The 27,750-nt window shown below is 43.6% G+C and overlaps 1 long non-coding RNA gene across 1 annotated transcript in view; it reads right to left on the reverse strand.

The window, feature by feature from the left end:
- LOC142047799 (uncharacterized) overlaps positions 1-27,750 on the reverse strand; it is a 163,020-nt gene that overhangs the window by 112,495 nt on the left and 22,775 nt on the right. The gene's annotated exons all lie outside the window — the stretch shown is intronic.

The raw sequence follows: 27,750 nt of genomic DNA on the forward strand, positions 1-27,750 counted from the left end.
TTGATCTTATGAACTTCCTGTCATTCACTATCACTGTTTGGTTTAAAATGCATTTGTGGTTTTCAAGCTCACATCTCTCAGTATGTGCTCACTGCTCATTATTGTTTGGGTTTATTTTCTGTGATGGAGGTGAGACTGGATTTAAAATTTTCTGTTTAATGTTATTAATTTTAATTATTTCTTATGTAACTGAAAATATCCATGGTAAGATAGTGATAACTTTCCTCACACTGAATAATCTTTATACCTCAAGTTGCTGCATTGAAATCAATGAGATTACACATGCTATTCAAAATGAACAAAGGCATCAGAATATGACATTAATTGAAAACAGGATAACAAAGGTCAAGCATTTGCCTTAGTCCAAGACTGTGTTTATTAATGAACTAGAATGACTGTAACTCTAGTGACTTATGAAAAGGCTGTTTTTTTTATCCCAGGATTGGAGCCATTTTTACTGATAAGTTTGCAGTCCACAAACAAAAGGTTGGTTGATTACTGCAGGTTGTAGAAACTGTCTTTGAATCGAACTAAGCTGCACAAAACCTACATATGGAGGAACTCACTCTTAAATAAGTTCAGGTGACTTTAAAGTAACCGTATGGTAGAATCCAACAAAGGGACCACCTAACTTGGTTAGAGCTTTCCAGAGAAGAGATGTAATGTAGGAGAAAGGTTGTGTAGATCCAAACAAAAGGAAGTAATGTGTTTTTCAGACAGAGTCTCCTGTTTCCTCTCAGATGCATGAATTCCCAAAAGGAAGGATTGTGGAAGCTTTATTTAAATATATCTGTCACACACACAGCTCTGGGACAGCTCCCCTGGGCTGGCCACTCACCCAGCTGCTGTGTTTAGGCCAGCCACACTAGGCCCTGTGTGCTTTTAAGCTTCCCTGGGTCTCAGCAGGCTGCCGCACCATTTCTCCCCTTGTCCTCTCTGGCACTCTTCCTGGGCACAGATGTGTGACAACTCAATGTACCCCTGTATTCATACCCTACACACTATTATAGTTATCTTTGTACAAGGCATGCCTTGGAAGGTATCATTTGAAAATTCATGACTTGCTGATCAGTAATATGGTGAAATGCATGTAGTAACATTATGTATAAAGTTATGAACATTAACTGAAATCATGACTGAGGTGTGTTTCCCAGATTAATCTGGGGTGTAGCTAAAACAGTTTTTAAAAGACAAAGAGCAAGTGTCAACACAGCTGATAGGCCCCTGTCTGGAGCCATGGGTCTTGAATAACTGTCCACAGGATTCTTAGGCACTAGTAAGTGCTAACTTCCCATCTGGAGATCTACTAACAGTTCCTAGGGCAGAAGCTGAACCCTGACAGAGGATAGTCAGACTCCAGTCCTGGAACCTGACTGGCAGAACGCTGAGGGCCTTGATTGGTCCACAGCTACTCTATAAACCCAGCACAGGAACGCACAATCAGAGATGACTTGTGCCTGCTGATAGTGGGGTGGCTCAATGTAAAAGGGGGGCCTTGTGACTGTCCCATGTGTTGCCTTTGGGAGGAACCTTCCAGCCCCACCTCCCTGGGCCAGGGCTGCCAATCCTGCTGGCTCCTGGGAGGCTGGAGCCACAGGAGCAGGGAACAAATGCCTCTGTGCCGAGGCGACTCACAGCACCATAGTATTTCCCAATAGCTCCTGTGACCCGTGGATACTTCAGCAGGGCGAGGAGCGTGGGCATTGCCCCATCTCTAGCTGAGCCGAGAGATCCTGCCTCCAGCACCTTCTCCATCAGTCCCCCCCACCCCCATCCCTGTCTGCCTGACCTGGGGCTGCCACACTTGCCCTGCCAGAGTTACCTCAGGGGGGTGGAGGGAGCGCTCTGCCTGCTGTTCCTCTCCTCTGGCATTTCCACCTTGCTTGACCCTTCCCCAGCAGTCAGGCTTGGGCAGGGAGCTGAGGGGGTGGTACAGAGCCTCTTCTCACATCAGCTGACTGCGTTTAGAGTAGCTGCTTGCGAGGGAGCCCGGCTAGAGAGGTGGTGGAGGCTACCCTCTCTGCTCCCCATCCAGGCCCATCTGCTAGGGACAGAGGCCAAGAGCGCTCGAAATGTGCAGAGGATCAGGGGGCTCTGGTTTGCTCAGTTCCTGTCCCTGGCAGCTGGGCCTGGGCGGAGAGCACAAGGTGCAGGCTGCCGCCTCCCCAGCCAGGCTGTCTCTCAGGCAGCCACCATGCTGTACAGAGGCAGCAACCCAGAGCAGCCACTTCAGCTGGCATGAGAAGTGGCTCTGTACTGCCACCTGTGCTCCCAGCCTGGGCCCAGCTGCTGGGGACAGAGTCCAAGCAAGCCAGAAATGAGCTTGGGGTGGGGTGGGAGGCACAGTGGAAGAGAGGCTCCTTCCCCTTCTGGCAGGTTGAACAGAGCAAGCCCTGCAAGGGTAGCTGGGCACTTGCAGAAATCGGGGGCGGGGGGAGATAGGGGATGGGTATTTGACCCTGCATGCCCCGCCCCCGACCCACATGTTGCCTGTCTATGCAACTGTTACTTACCCTGCTTCTGCTCCCTGACTTGTGGTCCTGATCTCTAGTTTGTCTCCTGCCTTTGACCTCATAGTATCCCAACATGGCCTGACTCTGGTTACTGGGTCATTGTTCTGCTCTCAAGTTTGTCTTGTGCTTCTGATGTCTTGGTATCCTGACTCAGCTGACTACTGACTCCCATCCTGTGGCTGTGGACTCTGGCTCTGACTGCCCATGACCTGGCTGTGACAGCCATCATCTATCATGTGGCTCTCTTTGGCAAGAAAGGGGAATGGGGACAAAGAGATCTGCATCTTAGTAAAGAAGGAGCATGAGGTCTCCTTCCTTCACCAGATCCCTTATCAGCTGAAAATGCTTTTCAAAGAGGAAACTATAAAAAGGAGAAGCAGACACCCCCCATCTCTCCTTGCTCATCTCATTCTCTTCACCTGGGAAGACAAAAGAAACAGCTGGATTCTGGGGGAGGGGTTCTGACCTCAAAGTTTGGTCAGTAATGGTGCTGGAACTATATGGTGAGGAACTTGCTTTAAATCTAATATAGTTTGTTAAAAATGCTTTCTAATGCCTACTTTATCTTTATCTTCTTCTAACCACTTCTGATTTATGCCTTATTTCTTGTACTCACTTAAAATTTATCTCTTTGTAGTTAATAAATTTGTTTTTAGTCTGTCTAATCCAGTATTTAAGGTGAGATGTCTGGGTAACTCCATTTAGGGCAGCGGTGGCCAACCTGAGCTGGAGAAGCAGTCCCCCATCAGCTTCCTCCCCTGCTCCCAGTGCCTCCCTCCCACTGGCAGCCCTGCTGATCAGCGTCTCCCCTTCCCTTCCCAAACCTCCCGATCATCTGTTTCATGGCGTGCAGGAGCCTCTGGGGTGGAGGAGGAGGAGCGAGGGCATGGCATGCTCAGGGGAGGGGGTGGGAAGGGGTGGAGTGGGGGCAGGGCTTGTGGCAGAGCCAGGGTTGAGCAGTGAGCTCCCCACGGCACACTGGAAAATTGGTGCCTATAGCTCCAGCCCCAGAGTTGGTGCTTATACAAGGAGCCACATATTAATTTCTGAAGAGCCACATGTAGGTCTGGAGCCACAGATTGGCTACTCCTGATTTAGGGTGGCAAGTTGTGTGTGTATATTACTCCCTTAAAGCAATGACAGACTTAATATATTTGTACTGTCCAGAAGAGGGCTGAGTAGTACAAGACATATATTTCTGAGGGAAAATCTGGGACTGTGAGTGTAGGGGGTCACTCTGCAATATAAACAAGGCTGCGAGTCATAAGAATATAAGAACATACTTACTGGGTCAGAGCAAACGTCCATGAAGCCCAGTAGCCTGTCTTCCAACAGTAGCCAAAGCCAGGTGCTTCAGAGGAATGAACAGAACAGGTAATCATCAAGTGGTCCATTCCCTGTCGCTCATTCCCAGCTTCTGGCAAACAGAGGCTAGGAATACCATCCCTGTCTATCCTGCTAATAGCCATTGATGTATCTATTTTCCATTAACTTATCTAGTTATTTTTTGAATCTTGTTATAATTTTGGCCTTCACAATCTCTGGCAAAGAGTTCCACAGGTTGACTGTGTGTTGCGTGAAGAAATACTTCCTTTTATTTGTTTTAAACCTGTTGCCTATTCTTTTCATTTGGTGACCTCTAGTTCTTGTGTTATGATAAGGAGGAAATAACACTTCCTTATTTACTTTCTCCACACCAGTCATGATTTTATCAACCTCTATATCATATCCCCCCCAAGTCATCTATTTTCTAAGCTGAAGACAGTTTACTTTGCTTAAGAACCTTTGATAGGGTACCTTGTCAAAGGCATTCTGAAAATCTAATTATACTATATCCACTGGATCACCCTTGTCCACATGCTTGTTGAACCCCTCAAAGAATTCTAGTGGATTGGTGAGGCACAATTTCCCTTTACAGAAACCATGTTAACTATTCCTCAACATCTATGTTCATCTATGTGTCTGATAATTCTGTTCTTTACTATAGTTTCACCCAATTTGCCCGGAACTGAAGTTAGGCTTACCGGCCTGTAATAGTCAGGATCGCCTCTGAAGCCTTTTTCAAAATTGGTGTCACATTAGCTATCCTCCATTCATCTCGTGCAGAAGCTGATTTAAGTGATAGGTTACATCACACAATTAGTAGTTTTGCAATTTCACATTTGAGTTCCTTCAGAACTCTTGGGTGAATACCATCTGGTCCTGATGACTGATTATTGTTTAATTTATCAGTTTGTTCCAAAACCTTTTCTAATGACACCTCAATCTGAGACAGTTCTTCAAATTTGTCATCTAAAAAGAATGGCTCAGGTTTGGGAATCTGCCTCACATCCTCAGCTGTGAAGACCGAGGCAAATAATTAATTTAGTTTCTCCACAATGGCCTTATCATCCTGAAGTGCTTCTTTAGCATCTCGATCATCCAATGGCCCCCACTGGTTGTTTAGCAGGTTTTCTGTTTCTGATGTACTTACATTTTTTGCTGTTACTTTTTGAGTCTTTGGCTAGCTGTTATTCAAATTCTTTTTTGGCCTTCCTAACTATATTTTTACACTTTACTTGCCAGAATTTATGCTCCTTTCTATTTTCCTCAACAGGAATTAATTTCCACTTTTGAAAGGATGCCTTTTTGCCTCTAACTGCTTCTTTTACTTTGTTGCTTAGCCATGCTGACAGTTTTTTGGTCCTCTTAGTATGTTTTTTAATTTGAGGGATATATTTAAATTGAGCCTTTGTTGTGGTGTCTTTAAAAAGGTTTTCATCCCGCATGCAGGGGTTTCACTTTTGGTGCTGTACCTTTTAATTTCTGTTTAACTAACTTCCTCATTTTTGTGTAGTTCTCCTTCCTGAAATTAAATATTTGGTGCTCTCCCCCTCCCGCCTCAGGGATGTTAAAGCCAGACACTGATGGCAACTGCAGTTCAGGGGTTCTCAAACTTCGTTGCACCACAACCCCCTTCTGGCAACAAAAATTACTACATGACCCCCAGAGGGGGGACTGAAGCCTGAGCCCCCCCAAGCCCCACTGCCCAGAGTGGGGGGGGTCAAAGCCTGAGCCCCCACTGCTCTGGGCAGGGGGCCAAAGCTGAAGCTCAAGGGCTTCAGCCCCAGCCAGGAGGCCTTCAACCTGAGCCCTGCCACCCAGGGCTGAAGTCCTCAGCCTTTGGCTTTGGCCCTGGGCAGGGGGGCTCAGGCTTCAGCCCCGGGTCCCAGCAAATCTAAGTCATCCCTGGGAGTGACATTTTGGGATCCTGAACCACAGTTTGAGAACCACTGAGTTAGACAAACGTATGTGGGTGTGACCTGCAAGCTACTTGTGAGTGGTCCAGGTTGGGTGCAACAACAGTGAGGCATTGCAAGGCACCGCAGGTTGCAGGGCAATAGTGGTACAGCACCGCTCTGGTCTGGATTGCACCCTGGTATGTCACAAGGTGCTCTGTCCATTAACCTTCATGGAAATGGCACCCTGCGGCCCACCTCCTGTATCCCCTCCCCAGGCTCAGTGCTGAGCCCTCAGGCTCCCCAATAGCTTAAGTACACCCTTTCCCAGAGTTCCACCTTGTGGGCACACTGGGTTTATAGTTTAGTTCTTCAAGGGCATATACTAGTTAAAGCACACAGATACACCTAGGCTTTCTTTAGCTAGCACAGATCCAGACAAAATAAAACAGCTGTTCACCATTCCCTTCTAGCTCATTCTTTATCTGGGAGTCCTTGAGGGGCCTGTCTGTGTTGAGATAGAGTAGCAGGACCTTGCCTACTTGATCAGGCTTTTGTACAGCCTTGCTTTCTGCCTCAAAACATGGAGTCTCTCTTTCCCTCCCTTCTCCAGCTAATTTCCTTTGACTTTGATTTATGCAGTCACTGTCCAACCTTCATGGACAGTGGGGCTTGGCATACAGAGACCTCAGCCTCCATCATATCATGGCAAGCACACCATTAAAATCCTTTTAATGTTTTATTAAAGATACAGAAAAGAAGGAAAAACAGTTAAAGCATTTGAAATGTGAAGTATTAAGTAAAGCTTTTATTTTAATAACATTCCTCCCCTTTCCCTTTAGCTGGCGAGAATTTTTAGAAGGAAAAAAACCCTTTTGTTTGACAGTCTCTTGGATGGTATTGAAGATGATGATAACTGCCATTTGGGTAAAAGAGAAGTTAGTTAAGATGAGCTGAAGCTGCTGCAGTTACTGTTGTTCTGATTCCATTTCCCCTCAGATGGTCTTTGGGATTCAGCTGGGAGCTGATTGGGGTGGCAAAGTCATCTGGGTCCCTCTCTTTGGCCCAGTCTGGTCAGGACATCTCTCTGGATCAGGATGATAAAGGCCTAGGGTCCCAGGAGGCGACAGAGGCAGCAGCTTTAATGCTGAAGTTCACTCTACCCTCCATTTATTCTTCCCTATTTCCCCTGCAAAATTTCTTTCTTGAAGGACTCAAAAGGGGAGTGCTGGATGGAATAGCCCAGCCCTTCATTATTTTGTCCACAAATTAGGCCTAATATCCAGTATCCCAATTTGGGTTCATTAATTTTGGTTCTGTTTTGGCCAAGCATGATTTTAACACAGCCCTTGAGTTATATCAGTAGGCCTTTTTGTTTAGACTAATTTAGTCTCTCTCTGTTTTTCTTGCACCTGTTTATCACGTTAATTATTGAAAATAACTATTTTTCATGGTTAATTTCCACATAGGCAATAGTTATCTAGACCAATTATCACAACATCTCTCATCAGTCTTGGGGGGCCCTAGTAGGCCAAAGTCTTTCTAACCCTCCCTCAAGGGGTTGTGCCCTGGGACAGAAGGTCCTGTCCATTTATTGGATCAGAAAAAAAGGCCTGGTGAGAGTTCAAGCTCGTCCGTTTATACCAAGAGCCCTTTTTTTTGTCTTCTAGTCTCTGGAAAACTCAGTGTGAACCAGTATATGCCAACCACTCCCGGGGATGGTATTTCTTTGGAGTTGTTTAATCTCAGTGATTTGCCTTACTCACCGCCCACTGTTAGTTCCTGGAGGAGCTGTGTTAAACTCCTCCCCTACTCCCTTGCTGAGTAGAACACAACCATACATAAAACATTCATAAATATAATACAGTAGCCCCCCCAAAATACTGTATGGGGTTGCAATATCTCTCAATCTCTTTGTCCTGTCTGGGGATTTTCCATTCTTCATGTCCTCCTCCCTGGAGAGAAGTTGGAGGAACTAGTTTTCCTGCCTTTGGCCAAACCATTGTGCCTAGGTATTTCCATGTGAATAGTTAACCATTAAGGTTTAACAATCCACCATTGTCCCAGGTGTGGCAGGTATGTGCCACTGCCCCTGCCAATTTATGGCTGACTGATCCACTACACATTGAGGCATTCCATGATACAGCAATTTCAAAGCATGATTCACCAGAATTCATCAGTTACATAGACAGATTTTCCAAATCATCACAATATCCTTATATTTCCTTTCTAAAGCAATATTTCTACTGCCATTGCCAGCCTGCCTATTGGTTTTGTAGGAATGTAATTTCTGAATAATCTATTTATGTTCATGTTTCCTCTCCTATGCTTTGGCTTTGTAAACAGAGTAAAATATCCTCCATTTTGACAGCACTGTGCTCCAAGGGAGTTTTTTCCTGATGTACTGCTTTAAAGGCATGTTACTATTAGCAGGGTCATTACTATTAGCAGGGTCAAGCTGAAAATGTTTACAAAAACAATGAGGAGTCCCGGTGGCACCTTAAAGACTAACAAATTTATTTGGGCATAAGCTTTTGTGGGTAAAAAACTCACGATGTGAATTTCACATTATTATACTGCAAATGAATTTTAGTTCTGCAGGAAATGGATCTCTTGTGTGGACTGGTGCAGGCTGAGGTTGATGGTGGGGTGGAAATTGTTGAAATACACATGGAATTTTTCAAGGGCCTCCTTCCCATGGGTCCATATGATGGGAGTCATTCACCTGCACATCTATTAATGTGATATATGCCATCATGTGCCAGCAATGCCCCTCGGCCATGTACATTGGCCAAACCGGACAGTCTTTATGCAAAAGAATAAGTGGACACAAATCAGACATTGGGAATGGTAACATACAAAACCCAGTAGGAGAACACTTCAGTCTCCCTGGACATTCTATAACAGACTTCAAAGTAGCCATATTTTAATAAAAAAACTTCAAAAACAGACTTCAAAGAGAAACTGCAGAACTAAAATTCATTTGCAAATTTAATGCCATTATTATGGGCTTGAATAAGGACTGGGAATGGCTGGCTCACAACAAAAGCAACTTTCCCTCTCTTGGTATTGACGCCTCCTCATCAATTATTGGGAGTGGACCATATCCAACCTGATTGAATTGGTCCTGTCAGCACTGGTTCTCCAATTGTAAGGTAACTCCCTTCTCTTCATGTGTCAGTATAATAATGCCTGCATCTGTAATTTTCATGCCATGCATCGGAAGAAGTGGGTTTTTTACGCACGAAAGCTTATGCCTAAATAAATTTGTTAGTCTTTAAAGTGCCACAGACTCCTCGTTGTTTTTGTGGATAAGACTAACACGGCTACCCATGTGATACTGAAAAATGTTTGAGTCACAGCACTAGTCTAAGGTGTCTGGTTAATTTTAAATTGATGACAAACCGCGGCATGGTCATCACTCTGATGTACCTTTGAACATCTGGTAAAGATCTAAGAGCTAGAGCTAAGCTAGTGCTATGTTTGGATACCCATGGGGGGAGGGAGAAAGCGTCACATGACCCTCCCCAAAATGCTGGGTGGCGGGCAAGGCCGGCATCCGGGGAGATAAAGGGGCAGGGTCAGAACCGGAAGGGAAGAGGCAGGGCAAGATCTTCTCTTCTGGCCTCTTCTTCCGCCTCCTCTTCCGGCCACGCTGCCTGGTGCAGCACACAGCGGCTGCACTCTCTCAGGCAGCTTCTGGCCACTCTGCTTCCCTGGGGATGGCAGGGGTGGCTCTAGGCACAGCAAAACAAGCAGGTGCTTGGGGTGGCACATTTCAGGGGGCATTTTGGCCATCCTTTTTTCTTTAACTCACTTCCTCCCCTCTAACAACCCTGCAGAAGCGGAGCCACGGAGATAGCTGGGGATGCAGCATGGGAGCTGAGAACCCATGGGACCCTGGGAGCTGTCGTTCCTTGCCTAGTTCCCTGCTTATAGACCCAGCCCTGGAGCAGGGAAAGAACTACATTTCCCAGGAATACCTTGGCAGCTATCAACAGGAAAGGGAGGTGTAGGGGGTGAGGTAGCTGAGCCATGCTGCGAGTTGAAAGGGGTGGCACTGTGAATGGGGAACAAGTGTGCCCTAGGAGTAGAAGGCTTTGCCCCAGATGTCCCCTTCAGAAGACTTCCCCAGACTGCATTAGGGATACTGGTGTGACCTCACCTTGCAGCCCACAAAGAAAGAATTGGGTGGACTAAGTGGACAGTGCACTTCTGTATCTGAAGCCTAGCAAGGGAGGTACGTGGATCCCACTAGAATTTAAAATGACAAGTAAGGGAGGGGAGGCTCTGGACCTAGGCAGCTTTAGATACAGTACCAGGCACGTAGGAGGATTTCCACTTCTGAGGCATGGAAGCAGAAATTGACTTTTCCTTTCCAGATTTAGCTAATATTCAGAAAGGGAATCTAGCACCTGCCTTCCAGATTTGAACACCCTCAAAATTCAGGAGTGCTCAAGCTCAATTTGGGCAGTTGTTACTTCATTTCTCCCAAATCAAATATACTGATCCACTGTAACTTACTGTAGAAAAAGTATTAGGATAGCAATGTAGAAAGCCCGAAATGTTTCCCAGTGGCTTTTTAGACTGGAATTTGCTATTTTTCAACAGCTATTGCCCTCTTTTTTTTAAAAAAGTTTTATTTGTATTGCCACAGGAAAGACAGTGATATTTTGCGTATGATAAAGAGTGGAGACAAAAGAATAATAAAGGCATCTCAACTCTTTCCTCATTTATGTAGGCCAGTCCTCTTTATAATATGCATCCAGATATCCTCCAATCGCATAAGCTGAAAATTGTTCCACTTTACTGCAGTTCTGTAACCATATGGGAACCAATCCTGTCTGTGTTCTGTGCACATCCAAAATTCCTGCTGAATGACCTGCCCTGGGAGGGAGTTACCAGTGACCCAGGGCTGGGACAGCAGGAGGGTGCAGGTTGCGGGGAGAGCCCAGGGCTGGGGTGACAGGGGAGTGCGGGCGGGGGGAGGGCACTGGTGGGGAGGAAAGGAGGGAGCCCAGTGCTGGGGCCACAGGGTGTGTGTGTGTAGGGGGTTGGAGCCCAGGGCTGGGGAGTGCGGAGGGGAGCCCAGGGCTGGGGTGGGGAGGGCAGCTAAAATTTTTTTTGCTTGGGGCGGCAAAAAACCTAGAGCTGGCCTTGGGGGACAGCCAAGCAGCATGGCTGGAGGCTGCTGGGAGAGTGCAGCCACCCCGCTGCATACCGCACCATGGACAGTGTCCCAGGCAGGCAGTGTGGCCGGAGGCTGCCTGGGACATGCATTAGTGGCTCCACATGTCAGGGGGACTGAAGCAGAGGCTCCCCTGCCAGGTAACATGGGATGGGGAGGAGATGGGAAAGTGTGGGGCCACCGGGCTGGGGGCGGGATGAGGATGAGTCACGTGGGGGGGACATGTGGGAAGAAGTCACGTGAGGGGGTCACATAGTGGACGGGGATGAGTCACATGGAGGGATCATGTGGGGAGGCCACATGGCCCCTTTAGCTGGTGCCCCCTTTGTATTCCTCCCACCAGTTGCCTGTCAGAGAAAGAAGTCTGCTACATTTTCCCAAAGCAAAATGTAACCAGAAAAGTAAGGCCATCTTAAGATTTTGTGGCGGGCTGGTGAAACTATTGCTGGACTCCTTGCTCCCAAGAAAATGAAAATGCCCTGCCTATTATTATCTCTCCGCTATACAAAGGGCCAGCTGCAGGTTTATAGGAGTGGTTAGCAATATGAGATTTTTGGACTCACCTCAACCTAACTGATTCATGTTATATAAATGGGAGTGGACCTTCAGATCACCACTGGCCTTCTCTGCTGTTGGAGAAATGGTACCTAGCTCCTTATGCTGGGATCTCTATGTATCTGGTGACATTTGTAAGAAATTTCAATAGAAAATTCTCCAAAGAAGGAGGATCCAGAAAGCCATGAGGCTCCCACCAGCCAGATGATTTTATTGTGAATTTTAGATTTTTTTTCGTTTCTCTCCATGTATATATCTATGGAGTCCAGAGTAGCCAACACTATTAATATAAAATAATTGTTCAAAACAACCACCCTCTCTTGGCCCCCACATTAGAAATAGGGGGCTTCTGTCAGCCAAATACAATGAAATATAGGAACATAAACAAATGCAACTAACTGAAAAATAGTGATTTTTTTCTTTCTCAATTTCTTTGTCCAATTTTTTATTCCCTTTTCCTCTTCTTTCATGTTCACCCCAATCTATATACCTGCATGCAGTACTGCTTTCTTTTTTAATTTCTGTCTTTTTATTGTCTTTTTGTGCATGTTCAGTCTTTCTCTCTTTTATTTCTTTCTTTCCCCAGTTTTCATTGAAAAGGAACATCCCCTGTGCTCACACTCTTTCATATTCACATCGTTTTTTGCAGTGCTATGTTGTCTCTTTCCCTTTGCTCACTGGTGCTCAGAGCTGAGAATTAGAACAAAGGCCTTTCAGTCAAATGTTTAACCCACTACTAGGTCCATTCTGCTATTCATCTAGAAACTTATTTTTTATATGAAAGCTGAGATTACCTTGAATCTTTATGGAGGTCTGAAACTGAAACTGAGAGTACCTGTAAGTGGACTTCATGAGTCTTATAGGCTGGTTCTGCAGATGTATGGTAGGTGTAGTTATATGTATTTACAGTTGTTTATCTAATCCCTCTGCTTCTTTGGATAATTTTAAATCAATTGCTTTCCTGCTACTCTCTCTGTGCTTTAGAACGGCCTATCACTCTTTCATTTCCCTATCCTGAGCTCTCTGATTCTTTAAGCTGGAAAACACATTACTACATTAAAATACAGCATTGCTGTGACAGCTGATGCTTTTTTTACTGGTTGATTAACAGGATTTGAAAATCATGCTCTTCAGCCATGCTGAAGCAATCCTGCAAACCCTAAGATGGCTGCAAATAACTTTTCTCCCATGGCTTTTTGCACTCACAAATGCTGGATGCAATACAAATACCTAGATAAACAGATACTCTCATTCCTTCTCTGTCTAGGAAATCAGCCTTGGGGAGGCTCTTATCGGAATGTTTGCTTTGAAACTTCTTGGAACAGGCTTGGGAGAAACTGTAATTCAGTTATTTACGTCAGCATTAATGCTACATTAGACCAGTGTGTTCTTGGAGCTGGAGACACATGTAAGGGCATGGCTACGCTTGAAGATGTAGAGCACTTTGAGTTAAACCAGCCTTTGTAGAGCACAGTAGGGAAAGCGTTGCAATCTGTCCACACTGACAGCTGCAAGTGCACTGGCATGGCCACATTAGCAGCTCTTGCAATGGCCACAGAGAGCAGTGCATTGTGGTAGCTATCCCAGCATGCAAGTGGCTGCAATGTGCTTTTCAAATGGGGGCGGAGTGGGGTGGAGTGTGACTGGGAGAGTATTGTGTGTATGTGGGGAGAGAGAGAGTGGGTTTTTGGGGGGCTGAGGGCATGTCAGCATGCTGTCTTGTAAATTCAGACAGTAGCAGACCCCTCCCTCCCCCCAGCCTCTCTCTCTCTCTCTCTTACACACACCATTCCACAGTAATGGTTGCTTTGACTCAGAGCAGATAAGCATGCCGGCTGTCAGAAACGGAGCTTTCAAAGGGCATATCGGCATGCCTGCAGTGATTCCAAAACAATGACAAGAGTGGCCACTTGACTTAATGAGATTATGGGACGTTTCCGGTAGGGGCGGCTCCAGACCCCAGCACGCCAAGCGCGTGCTTGGGGCGGCATGCCATGGGGAGCGCTCTGCCGGTAGCTGGGAGGACGGCAGGTGGCTCCAGTGGACCTCCCGCAGGCGTGTCTGCGGAGGGTCCTCTGGTCCCGCGTGGCTTCGATGGAGCCACGGGACCAGCGGACCCTCCGCAGGCACGCCTGCAGGAGGTCCACCGGAGCCATGGGACCAGCGACCGGCAGAGCGCCTCCCGTGGCATGCCGCCTTGCTTGGGGCAGCGAAATGTTTAGAGCCGCTTCTGGTTTCTGGAGGCTGATTAGAGCACAGTAATGCAAAATCTCTTTCACACTGATGTCTGGGCGTTTCAGCCAAGGCGCAACAAGCGTTAATCTTCTTGCCTAGGTGGAGTACCAGCAGCGCTCTAGCCCTGGAGTCAGAGTGCTCTACATGCCTTGCCAGTGTGGATGGGAAGTGAGCTAGGGTGCTTGGAGCTGCTTTAATGCTCTCTAACTTGCAAGCGTAGCCAAGCCCTAAGTTTGTAAAAAAGAGATTGTAAACTCATTGGGGCAGGAGTCATCTTATATTTTATGTCTGTACAGCACCTAGCTCACGGGGGCCTCTGTGTACTAATAGACTCAGTTAGTAGCAGTGGTATATTAAATACTAACTTTCAGGTTCACTTAGGGGCAACCGTGTTTAGATGTTTTTCATTTACATGTAAAGTTTTACCCTTTCTTTAAACAAACAAGTAAACAAACAACCTCCCCCCCCCCTGCATTCCCATTAATTGATACATTAATTGAAACAATTATTACTACTTGCAATTTACAGCGGTAGCTCGGAACAACAAAATAAAACCAAATATTATAGCAAGATTATTTTTTGTAGAGGAAATGTATGCAGGCTGTTATTAAATATAAATCCAAATCATGCAGGATTTCAGTGAAGCATGCTCATAGGAAATGGAGCATTTACTACTATTATATGAATCTGGCACAGGCAATGACTGTATCATTATCTGAAGATCTAGTGTTATGTTATGTCAGCAGCTTTCTTCTGTTACAGTGCTTTTGGATTATTATGCAGGTGTGTAAATATTATAGACAATCCTTTGGTCTGGCGAATCTAGAGGATGGTTAAATCACTGTTACAAGATGAGTCCAACTGCTATTTTATAAGGCACCAATACAAAAGGAGCTGCTATTATCCCAACATAGATAATATCAGAGTTTAGGCTGTAGAATGACAACATTAGTAATATTTTCCAAAAAGTTTAGATAAAGTATCTTCAGATATATTTTACCCACAAACTCAGTTGTACTTTTTCCACTGTAGGCAAAATACAACATTATAAAGAATCTTCAACAGCTCTTTTGCAATTATCAGAATTTTGACCTGAAGTTTGGTGTGTATCTATAAAATAAGTTGTAATTACTACAGTTCTGTGTAAAATCTGGTAACATTACTGAGAGTTTCCCAGATTTCACTTTCAAAAATGTGTGTGTGTGTGTGTGTGTGTGTAAAATCTCAACATTATAATTAACTTCCAATGAAACTAACAGCAGGACATACATTAACAATTTAATAGCCATGTTATTTAAACTACAAACACAAATTACATCTTCAACAAGCTATCAGTTCAGAACTGTTAGTATGAACATTTTCCTAGATGAAAGCAAAATTTTGCTGATAATCAAATAGAACGGGAAGCAGAAACCAAGTCACTTACTGCAATTGCAAAGGACCAACTGCCATCACTTCATGAAAGGGAAATACTGATTCTGATAACATATCTGTACTGACGTAATAGTGTTTATCTTATTTCTTAACGGTTACTAATGAGAAGATTCTCTTTTATCATAAACTTCTAGAGCTCCTGGGTGTATGGATAAAAGGTACTTTCTCTGTATTCCTAATCATGTACAATTATTGGGGTTGCTAAATGTCATGCATCATGTGTGGCATTCAAACATATCACTTCCTGGACCCTAGCAGCTATGTCACACATCTGGCTCAGCTGCAGTTAAGCATCTGCTATCTATTCGTGCTTGTGGTTGGAGTGGGGGCTATTGTGACACCCGGCTTCAGGTGGCCTCTGATTACTCTTGTCTCCGTTCCTCCTGTTGATGCCAAACCAGCATGGACTTTGCAGGGAAGAGGTAGCACTGGTGGCAGCAGTTACTGTTGGTAGGGAGGTGTAGGGAGCAAAGGGTGGGGACAAACAGAATTTAATAGGTGGTGAAGAAGGACAGAGGACACTGATTGGGGACAGAAGGAGAGAGAATGGAGGCTAAGAGCTGGAAATGGGCAGAATTGACAATGCTAATGGAGTCAGGGCCAGAAAGGTGGAGGCTACCCCAGGTTTTCCCAGACTCCTAATAACTTCTTAGGCTCTCTCCCTTTTCCAACAATCCCTGTTCCATATTCTCTCTCTCTTCTCCCCCTCTCCAGTCCCTACTCCCTTCAATATCCTGGTTCCCACTTTGTTACTATAGTTGCATGACACCTGGAGCAAAGTCCTGCATGTCTGCCAGCAGGGATGGCCCTAGGTATTTTGCTACCCCAAGCACGGCAGGCAGGCTGCCTTCGGTGGCTTGCCTGCAGGAGGTCCCCAGTTCCACGGATTTGGCGGCACACCTGCAGGAGGTCCGCCAAAGCTGCGGGACAAGCAGACCTTCTGCAGGCATGCAGCTGAAGGCAGCCTGCCTGCGGTCCTTGCGGCGACCGGCAAAGCGCTCCCCATGGCTTGCCGCCCCAAGCACGCGCTTGGCATTCAGGTGCCTGGAACCGCCCCTGTCTGCCAGTTTTATAGCACAAGACCTTCAGGCCACCAGCAAGCAGGCACCTAACAACTTGTAGGCAAATATTCTCCCCTTGGAACTAAATCCTAACAGCATAGTCATAGTGCACACTTGTAAAAGAATTTTCAGCTATTTGCGTGTTTAGACAGGTAGGGATGGAAGAGAATAGAGAATAAAAACACTAGTTGTGTGCAAAAGGGATATACAAAAGTCAACAGGAATACAATTTAACTCCACAGGGGGGTTGGGTTTGGTGCAACCAGTGACATACACAGAATAACTTCAGAAGCTATTTTCTGAAAGTGTTCAAACATCTCAATATATATCGGAAGGAGGGCCAAAATTTCCCAATGTAATTTGCACCCAAAAATAGACACACAGACTCGTCAACTTTAAAGTCAGAAGAACATAAGAACGGCCATACTGGGTCAGACCAAAGGTCCATCTAGCCCAGTATCCTGCTGTCATAAATAGATAGTTAAGGGTTAATGTCTCTTTTACCTGTAAAGGGTTAAAAAGCTCAGTGAACCTGGCTGACACCTGACCAAAGGACCAATCGGTGGACAAGATACTTTCAAATCCTGGTGGAGGGAAGTCTTTGTTTGTGCTGTTTGTTTTGTTCTTTGTTCGCTCTTGGGGCTAAGAGGGACCAGATGTGCAACCAGATCTGTCTCCATTCTTTCTAAAACAGTCTCTCATGTTCATAATAGTAAGTACTGGCTAGAAAAGGCGAATTAATTTTATGTTTGTTTTCTTAACTTGTGAATGTTTATTTTGCTGGAAGGATATTTTTATCTCTGTTTGCTGTAACTTGTATCTTAGGCTAGGGGGGAGGGAGTCCCTCTAGTCTATATAAGCTGAAGACCCTGTAAACATTTTCCATCTTGATTTTACAGAGAGAGTTTTTTTTTCTTTCTTTAATTCATCGCTTTCCTTTTTAAGAACCTGATTGATTTTTTTCCTTGTGTAAGACCCAAGGGGATTGGGTCTGAACTCACCAGCTCACCAGGGAGTGGTGGGGGGAATGTAGCACATTAGGCGATATGTCATGTATAGTTCATTCTTTCTCTCATCCTCTTCCAAGGGGAAAAATTGCATGTGCAGTATATTGTTTTGATAGGGATTTGTTGTTTAATATATATGTTTATGTACATGCTGCTCTGTGTTTACATTAGTGAAGGGAAGAACATAGAAATATGCCTAGCACTTGGATGAGGGAGTGTACCAGAAACTGGAATTTCTGGTTGGTGGCAGCGCTATCAGATCTAAGCTAGGAATTAAGCTTAGAAGGGTACATGCAGGTCCCCACTTTTTGGATGCTAAAGTTCAAAGTGGGAATAATATCTTGACACCTGCCTTCTGACAGTGGCCAATGCCAGGGGCTCCAGAAGGAATGAACAGGTAATCATCAAGTGTCTCCTGTTGGTATAGCACTGTGCACACAAATGTTTATGCCAGCAAAGCTTAGGTCACTCAGGGGGGAGTTTTTTTTCACACCCCTGAGAGACAAAAGTTTTGCTGACATAAGTGCTAGGGTAGACATGGCTGTAGTGAAGACACTACGTACTCCGACAGGAGAGCCATCAGCATAGGTATTCCACTTCCCTGAGAGGTGGTAGCTATGTCAACATGAGAAAGTCTCCCATTGACATAGTGCTGTCTAGATCTGGAAATAGGTCAGTCAGAGCCGGCACTAGGCATAAGCAGACTAAACAATTAGGGCCTCAAGCAGCTCAAGGGGCTACCTTATTCACTTTTTTAGAATGTGTTGTATGTGGGACCCCTCCCAAAATATTCCTGCTTAGGACCTCCAATGAGCCAGCACCACCTCTGAGGTCAGTATAACTGCATTGCTCAGGGGTGCGGATTTTCCATACCCCTGAGTGATGCAGTTTTACTGACAAAAGTTTGTAGTATAGACCAGGGCTGAGCATGTTTCCCAGATCTGAAGAAGAGCTCTGTGCAAGCTCAAAAGCTTCTCTCTCACCAACAGAAATTGGTCCAATAAACCATATTACCTCACCCACCTTGTCTCTCTAGATTTATATTAGGCATTTTTACAATCTGATCAGAGTGAATAATACTAAATTATTTATATGGTCTCTTAATGAATTGGGAGATAAATAGACCTGAGTATTAGCACCAGGTTGGTGTTTCATAGTTAATCATTTTAGTATTCAAAATGTTTATTCACTGCTTAATAGTTATTTCTCGATTTTCAGTAATAACCCCAGACATGCAAAAATGAGCCTCATGTGTCTGCTTGAAGGGTCAGAAATATACAAGAAAAGCAACACCCCCCCACCAGTCTAAACTAATGCTACAGAAAAATGCAAAGCTCTTAATCTGCTTTACATGTGATTTGAAAGTAATGTTAGTTCTTGGGTCCAGCAGCAGTAAGATTTAGTAATGGGGAAGTATGATGAATTAGTGGGAAAAACATACTTTTGCAAAAGAATATCCAATACATTAATAAAGAGTGGTTTTTTAAAAGCTTTGATAAAAGGTTTGAAATGCCCTCTCTGAAGTTTATCTCATTAAAAGTGCCCTGAAAGGATTGTTTTCTCAAATAACCGACTTTGATCCACATTTTTTCCTCCCTCAGATCTTTTAGGTTGCAGGATTTGATGTTTCTAACATATAAAAAGCCACATATGAAAAGAACACCCGAAACATCCGTATGCAGCGTTGTTCTAGCTGAGTTAGTCCCAGGACCTGAGGAAGAGCTCTGTGTAGCTCGAAAACTTGTCCTTTTCACTAGCAGAAGTTGGTCCAATAAATGATATTACTTCACCTATCTTGTCTCTCTAACATCCTGGGAGCAACATGGCAACAACACTCCACTCAGCTTTTAAGATTTCTTCTGTCCCTGTGCTCAGGTAATGTGTTAAATAACAAAGACTATGAAAATGTTATTTCTGTTCTAAGAGTAATATCAGAACTATAATAAGTGTAAACACTTTGAGTGGGACTTTCAAAAGCACTCATTCTTAACTCTGGTCACTGAAGTCAGTGGGAGTTTTACAACTGAGTTCAATAGGGATTGTTAGACCAATGCAGAGCACTTTTAGAAATTCCACTCTTTGTTCTTAAGATAACTTAAATAAATGACTATCATGTGTAACCTAACCACCCACAGCAATGTCCTCTGTGTGTTTTCAAAACGAGCTGTGCTTGTTTAATTTTCTTCAGTGATTTTGAGACCTTGTATTTTGTGGATAATGATTTTTATTATTTAGTAATTAGGAAAGGCTCCCGTCTCCTCTTCCCCCTGCCCCCCAAGTATTTTTCTCTCACAAATGATATCAGGGCAATCATAGCATTGTCAAACTCTTGTGTCATGCATTGCTGATGTCACTGGTGCATCTGAAGTTGACTTTAAGTCTTTGCTCTAAGTAAGTGGTGATATTTTATTACAATAAAATCATTTAGTTTCTTTTAACTAGTGGGTTCCACCTGTTGTACAACTCCTGTCATTACTATAACATAGACCAAGACCATCCATTCTAATAGGTCTTTTACATCTCCCAGTTTCTATCTCCCTGAAAATGCAAGTGTGTTTCCTGTAACACATTTTGTTTCCTATAACACATTTTCCAATATTTTGGCCACTGTAGTTTTAAAAATTACAAGCAATGGGGCTTCCATACCTTGCTTAGAGGATGGAATAAATGCCCGCACAGTAGTATGGGATCTTTCCTCATTAGATAGTGTTGAGTTTGAAATGTGCTACATGTAGGTTTTGTGTGATGGCTCATATCATAAACAGGAAACAGGCTTTCTTTTTGCTGATTAGCAGTTTTAATATTTTAATCACATAGGTTTTTGTTTTTTCTTATCTGACATAAGACTTTTTTTATCTGAAAGTTTGAAATGAGAGAGATCTCAAGGTTAGTGAGAACTCTGTCATTGGTATCTTATATCATTTCATTTAACAAAAATCTTTGTAGGAATCTCAAAAACTGCCCAGCCCTTTGCTTGCAAAATCAGGCTTTTTTGATACATTTGACAACAAAAACCTGTATATCTGCTGTACTCCGCCCCTTGTCAACTGATGCTTCCTTCTCTTCAACCATCTCTGCTCTCATCCCTGGATTTTTGGTCTCCCTAAACAGATCCTGAAATCCTGGCAATATCTCCAGCAATTCCTGGTCTACTTCCTCATTCTGATGGTCTGCATGGTTCACAGAGTTGGCCCTAACCACTGCACTGTACAGTCCTGTGGTGCTGTTCAGAAGTATCCCTGCAGTCAGCATTCAGTCCAACTCACTGTAAAAGGGGCATATTTTTTACCAAGACCTAGACCTACTGTTGCTGTCCCTTGTCTTATTATACAGGACCTTCATTCCCAGTATCTTTTCAGGGCACTGTGTTCTGCTTTGAGTTACACCCCATCTTGACCAGTCACTCAACCACCTGCTCATAGAATCTCTGTCATGAACGACAGAGTTCATTTGGCCCTAGATCCCCTCTTCTCCCCTGATGGCTACCAGCACTTGCGCATTGGCTTCAGACCAGTTGGCAGCACTTTCATATGAAGGTCTCCTGTGAGATAAGCCAGTGACAGAATCAGAATAATTTGAACAGGTCAAAGAAGAAGTTGATTGCTGTGAAAATAATATGAAATTCAGCTTCACTGTATGTAGTAAGGACTGTTTGCACAGGAATCCATCCTCCAGCCAACTAGACGCATGCTTGTGGAGTGCAGAAAGTAGACTGGACAGATGACCTAATAAGAAATGATTGGTGGAGGTGGGATGGTCCTGGAGGTCTATTTGTACCATTAGCTATTGTGCCTGCAATCTGCCACCACTGGTGTAGGTGGAGGAGATCATAGTGGTGAGCCATGCTCAGAGGGCATCTAATCCAAACATTGATTAGCATGCCTGTTGGGAGCATTTTGTGTGTGGATGTGAGGTGTGTTACAGCTATGTTTAGGGGACCACATGGTGACTAGCATGCCAAATTTCTCTAATAGAGACAAGGCTGTTAGGGGCTATTATGCCATCACTGGGCATTTGCCTTATACCCTGTCTCATCATTTACACCTGGGCAAAGTGATTGTAAATTGCCACCATATCAGAATGGTAGTTTTTTACTTTTGGCATTTACTAGGCTAGATCCTGGGGTGCAGTGCAACTCCACCGAGCACAAGTTGGAGAGGGATGGTGCAAGAGTGGCTTAAAATTCAGCTTTTCAGTCCCCATACTGCGCTGCAGCTCTGTGAAAGGCGATTCCTCATGTGGTGAGTTAGAGCTAGGTGAGGGGTACTCTAGCCACAAGGGGCAGAAAACACAGTTGTAGATTGTCATGATGCAGGGATGCCACACCTCACCAGAGAGTCTGGCCTACTTTTATGCAGGCATAAATTACTACAGGAGGTGCAAGACAGTGGTGAATTGGCCCATGGTATGAGAAATGTAATGCAAGTGATTCCCTTTTATGTTAATAGTTGTTAAACACATATGCTCAGTTCCTCTCATTCTCAGCTGACGTAGGGAAAAAAAGCAAAACATTCAAATGTTCCCAGCTACTAGCTTTACAGCTACTTTGTGCTGCTGGAATGAATGGGTGATTGGATCCTTATTAATCTCCACCTAGCTGATCCCTCTCTAGAATTATTTTTTCAGGGGTTCCACCCCACCACTAAATGATTTTAGTTCGTATTCCCTTCTCCCCATGGCTTACTCAGAAAACCAAAACAAGTCTAAAGAGAATGAGAGGAGGCGGAGCAATGAATTCATTTTGTGGGTGACTATGTGGTTTCAGACAACAACTCTCCTGAATCTTGGTAGTGCTTGGAGTTTGAGGAGTTTTCAGCACAAAGGTGGGAAAGGCACTGAGCTAGTATGACATATAGTACATAACAATGTGCAAGCTTCCTGTAGAGTTTCACACCCTACAATATTTGCCCATGATCGGTGGAAAGTTGATGTTACTGTAGGAACAATTACTATGACCTAAAGGAGATTAAAGTTGATAAAATTTCAGTGTATATTTTCTTTGTTTCCTACTGATGATGATCACAACTTAAAAAAAAGAAGTTCATGCTAAAAATAGGAAGTAGCACATACGGTGGTAAGAATAACGGCCAAATGTGGTCAGCTTTTTGAGGTGTGATTCACATCAACAGCCTTTATACATTTTCAGAGGTTCACTGATGGAGGAGTAGGATGCCAACTAAAACAAATGGAACTGTAGTGACACTATTTCTCTAAGCATTTTGTGGCTGACATCTTTGTATGATAGGTAGGAAAGAATTTGGAGTAAGAAATAAATAAAATGAGTTTAACTCTGAGAATAATTTCCCCTTATTATTGAAAGAGGTTTGAATGCAACAGGAATTCCATATTAACTGAGATACTCTCACAGCCTTACCTTTGCAGTCTCTAGGAGGGTTATTATACTGTAGTACTGGAATAACTTTGGGTCTGTTTTTTTCCACTACAGAAAAACATGTTCTGAAGTTTGTAATTCAGTGATAAATCATGAATCTCAAACCTGACACACACAGTTTTTGCCTATATGCAGAGGTTCGCTGTGGAGGGGTAGGGGTGGAAGGGGAAAGTAAGTTAGTTAAGCTCTCTTTTACTCATGGAGTTATTAAAATGATGTGGCAACTGACAAATATCTTTGCAACCTGAAACTGGTACAATTAAAAGAAACGGAAAGCTTGGGCTTGATTCTTCAGCATGGTAGCTAAAGTGGTGCAACTTGAGGTGTGGATGCTCATAATTAGATTTAAAACATTTTAAATGTGTATCTGTTTGTCTATACAGGGCAAGCTAAATGGATAAACCAGTTTTAAACTTCTGTAAGTATGTCCACACGAGGAGTTTCAGCAGTTTAATTAAACTAGTGCAGCTTCATGTGTAGACAAGCTTTAACAATGTGGAATTGTGTCCTAAATTTACTACCTCATTAGAAAGTTCATCAAGTAATTCAATTGCAGGAAATAATACTAGGTCAAAATATGTTATGCTAGTATGGGTTACATACGTTCGTAGCGAGAAACAACTCTGTCTGCGTCAGAAACTACTATTGTTATGGTGGTCTTAATGCCATGAAAATGGAAGTGGGTACTATATATAAGTGCTTAAGCATTTTAGTGCTTCTGTCCTAATCATTGCTTTCATAGTCAGTATGTGGTGATCAGCACCTTTTAGTGATTCCCATGTTCTAGGAAAACTATAATTTATTTATGTAGTGAATTAATAATATATTTTTTCAAGTACAATGAACTCTTTTAGCATCTATTATCAGGGATCAAGTCTAAGAGGGTACAGCCTGTATTTATCCAGACAAACTACTTAGTAGATATTTAGAGAGTATGGACAGGGAGAATTGCAACAGAACTCTAGCAAGGCTCCTCAACTTGTGAATTTAGCTTCCACTCCTGCAAACATGCGCTGTTAAAGTTGTGAGTTTTTCTTTACAGTTCCTTCCGTGTTGTTGATACTTAATGCTAAAGCACAATTCTTTAAGTTGTTTGTTCTTAATTATCACTGAGGTGTCTTCTCTTATTCATTTTTTTTCTCTTTTTAGGTAGCTACCACCTTTTATGGTTTGTGACTTCTGAACCTAATTCAAAATCTCCAAAGAGTAAGGGGGCACCTGAAATCTGTTGTCTTCCAGGAAATGCAAGGGCATGCAGGTTGTTTATTGTTACGTAGGACTTAAATAGGCTTCTGGCATTTGGGTGAAGATCACACTGAACTTCAAACAAGAAATAAAACTGTGATTATTAATAGGACTTCTGCACTTCTCTCCCATGGAATTCTTTTGAGTTTTCACGGCTGTTCCCTTTTGAAAGCAGCAATCTGTCAAAATAAACACTATGGTCTGAAAGATCTTTGGGAATATAACTTTAATGCTAAAAAATCAAAAGCAATTGATAAAATAAGGACTGACATTGGGGAAGTCAGTTTTGAGTGCATAAAGTGAACATATCTGACACCTTGAGATTCACCCAGGTTTTGAATTCTTCAACAGCATCTCTGGTAGAGCTCTAGTGTAATAGGCTGAGAGCTAAACTGTACTGAAACCCTTTCAAGGTTTGCCCTCTTTTTGAAAAGATACTGTCAAGTCTCTAGCTCCAATGAATTGTCCTTGTAGCAGGATTCTGAGGCATGTCTTCAGCAGGAAATACCATAGGAAGACTAAGGCTATGTCTACACTACAGCTTATGTGAATAAATCACTCCCCTGAGCGACATAAGTTATACCAACGTAAGTGCGGTGCTCACAGGGGCTGGAGTAGTTAAGCCAATGGGAGAGCTCTCTTCCACTGGCTTGGAGCAGCTGCATTAGAGAGCTTACAGCAGCTGCTGTAAATTCTGTAGTGTAGCTGTGCTCTAAATCTCATTCAGATAAGGGAAAGAGACTCCTCCCTTTGGAAAGAACTCAGGCCTTATCCACATGGGAAGGTTTTTCAGTATAGATTTTTCTACTATAACTATGCTGATGGGCGTGCACAGGAATTTAAATATCACTCTTTTTGCAGGGACATGTCCTGTGCCCCACCGTGGCCCCAGGGCTGGAGGAGCTGTCAACTCCTGCAGTGGCCCAGGGGCTGGAGGTGCTCTCTCTCCTTGCAAGGGACCTAGGGCCACATGAGCTCGCTTTCACTGTCCTGAGGAAGGAGAAGCTCTCTTCCATGCCATGGCACTGGGGCCAGAAGAGTTCTCTGCCCCTGCCAATTATTGGGAGGGCCCAGGCCCCAGCTTGCCTCCCATTGTGCACACCCCTGTAAATTGGTATAGTGAAAGAATGTGTCCAACAATTCTTTGTTTATGCCAGCTTAAGCTACTTCCCTTGGGAATCAAAGTGTTTGTAGAAAAGGAAACTTTACTAAAACAGTCTCATTTGTAAGGAATCCAGAATGTAATGTAAAATATGTTAATCTTTGAATTTAGCCACAAAATTACCAGAGGATGTTAAAAGGATGGTCCCAAGTTGCAAAACTTGAATCTTGACTAAATCTTATATATATATATATATATTATCTGGAGTTTTGTTTTGGATCCATTGGGAAAAGTAAAGACAGAAGACTATTTAGAGTAAAAAAAAATAGAGATTAGCAGTAAAAAGTTAAGGAATTATAAGTGAGATTTACTCAGGTGTGTGGGAAGCTTGAGCTAGGTGCTCTGCATGGGTCTATGTGTGGAGTGGTTGGGTGAGGTGGAAGTGATCTCTGTGTTAGCCCATGTAGGCTGGTAGGAGGTAGTTGGGGGACTGGCTGGAGGATGGCAGTATGTATATACAATGGCTCAAACCTTATGTGGGGGTGCAGTGCAGCCTCCACAGTTACTCCAGCCTTTAGGGTGGAACAGAAGCTGTAAATAGTACTACACTGAAGCACCATGGCCTGCCTGCAAGTTAGGGGAGTGAATTCTATCCCTTTCCAGTACTCCTCAGATCCCCACAGCTGTGGTGGAACACTGCTTGGTTGGTGGTGTGAACAGGACCAAAATGCATTCAACACCTGGCACAGAGAGCCTGATCAACCTAGTTTTAATATGAGTTAACCATGCTTTCTGAATCCAGTGTTAAAACTGTTTGGCCCTGTCCACACCAGTCCTAACCATGACTCAGGGAGGAGAGACCTCAGGAAGAGCCGTGTTTAACTCTGGATGTCAGAAACAGCCCAGTAACTTGAGTAGACAGGACACCCTCATAATGCTGTTTGATCAAAGATCTCACCTGCTGTGAGTACTTCCAGAGCTGGGCCCTATCCTCTCTCTCTCTTTCATTTGTTTTCTTTCTCCCTAGCTGCTTTTCTTGCTTTTCCTTTATGGGTGCAATCAGTGCAGATCTTGGCCAGGTTTGATCAACACACACGTTTCCTATCCACCTGTTAGAGTGCTAGTGCCACAAAAAGAAATTCTTTTCTTTAACTTATGGAATTCAAGTAGGGCTGCCTAATAGAAATTCTAGTAGTTAGAATCCTTTACATGGTCTCAATTGGTTTTGTTGTGACTTCTGCAGACTTCTGCTGGGAGATCGGCAGGCAGGAGACCAAATTCTGTGTGACAGATGCAATACACTGGCAACACAGAATATTCAAAGATTATTGTATTGAGATGTGACAAGTGCTATTGACACATGTAATATTCAAAGATTATTACATATAACATATAAAGGTGATGCATCTTTATGGGCTGGCTAGTGATTGTATTCCTAGGTCAATGGGTGAGCGAAATGGTTCTAAACGAAATTCACCAATTCAAATCACTGGGGAGTAATTAATGCAAATATTTAGTGCAGGTAACAAGCCTGTGGAAGTTTCATACCCAGGGAAGATAACGCATATACTGTACTAATTTGTCCTGGTTCAGAAGGCATGGCAAACAAAGAACTGTAAACTATATAGTCTATGAGTCTATATGAAGAGACTGTCCTGATCTGGGAACTGACATGAAACTATGATCAACAGTGGCAGGCCATGTGAGAAGTGCCTGAAGTACTTCAATTTTATCAGCATCCCCATGTGGAAGATGACTGACTGCCTGGTAAATTAAATCTGCAGATAAACTGTTTATTGTTTTTATTGTATGTTTCCTCTGTAATACCATTGTTCTGAATAAGTAGTACTTTGATTTATGAAAGCTGATTTGTCACTGGTTAACTCTGTTATTGTTACTGAGAGAACAGGACTGCAGGTGCTTAACTATAGTGAGACAGGCTAAGAGAAACACAATGAATTGCAGGAATCTGCAGCCCAAGTCCCCAGTCTGGAGAGAGTGCATTGTGGGATCCGGTCCCTGAAAGGTGATGGCTAGAGGCTGAGACCTAAACAGGGTGCCCTCAAAGAGGTCATGCGTGAGTCAGAGGTGCAGTTACTTCGGGACTTGTGATATGTTCTAAAACTTAGCTGGCATCTGGGGAACCAGCTGGAAATTTTCAAGTGGAATTTCTACTAAGATTTACATTATAAATATACTGAAAAAAAATCTCCTCACTGCTATTATGTAGGTCCCGGCTTCCACCCTCCAAGAAATAAAAAAGCTATTGGAATACAAATCCTGAATTTATTCTGAATGTAAGAGTTTTTCCAAAGTGAGAGTTTCGCAGACCGTGTAAGATTCACATTTCACACCGATCCTGCTACAAACAATAAGCTTATCAAAGCTTGCTTTAGAAAGGGGAAGTATACTTGTATTGCCAATGCAACACTACAGTTGCCTGAAAGTTTGGGATATCAACAAACTGCTATTTTTTTTTTTTTTTTTAACTAGGAGTGGCAAATGTACACTTGACCTCTGAGAGCTGACATGTCTGCAGGTAATATATGTTTAGGGGAAAGCCTGTGGGCAGGCAGGATTGTGTCACATACTTCTGGACCCTCATTTCTAATAGCTGAAATAACATTTTTATTATGCTTACTGAGAACCCAATCCCACTGTCTTTGCTCAGGCAAAACTTCTCTTGAAGTCAGTGGTGATTTTTGTCTGAGGAAGAACCATGTAATTAGACTCTGGGCTTTTATTGTAGATGTCTCACTTAAATCAGTCAGGAAGTTGTGACGCAGGTTATGGGTTGGAT

The sequence above is a fragment of the Chelonoidis abingdonii genome, chromosome 15, assembly GCF_003597395.2.
Source record: "Chelonoidis abingdonii isolate Lonesome George chromosome 15, CheloAbing_2.0, whole genome shotgun sequence".
NCBI lineage: Eukaryota > Metazoa > Chordata > Testudines > Testudinidae > Chelonoidis > Chelonoidis abingdonii.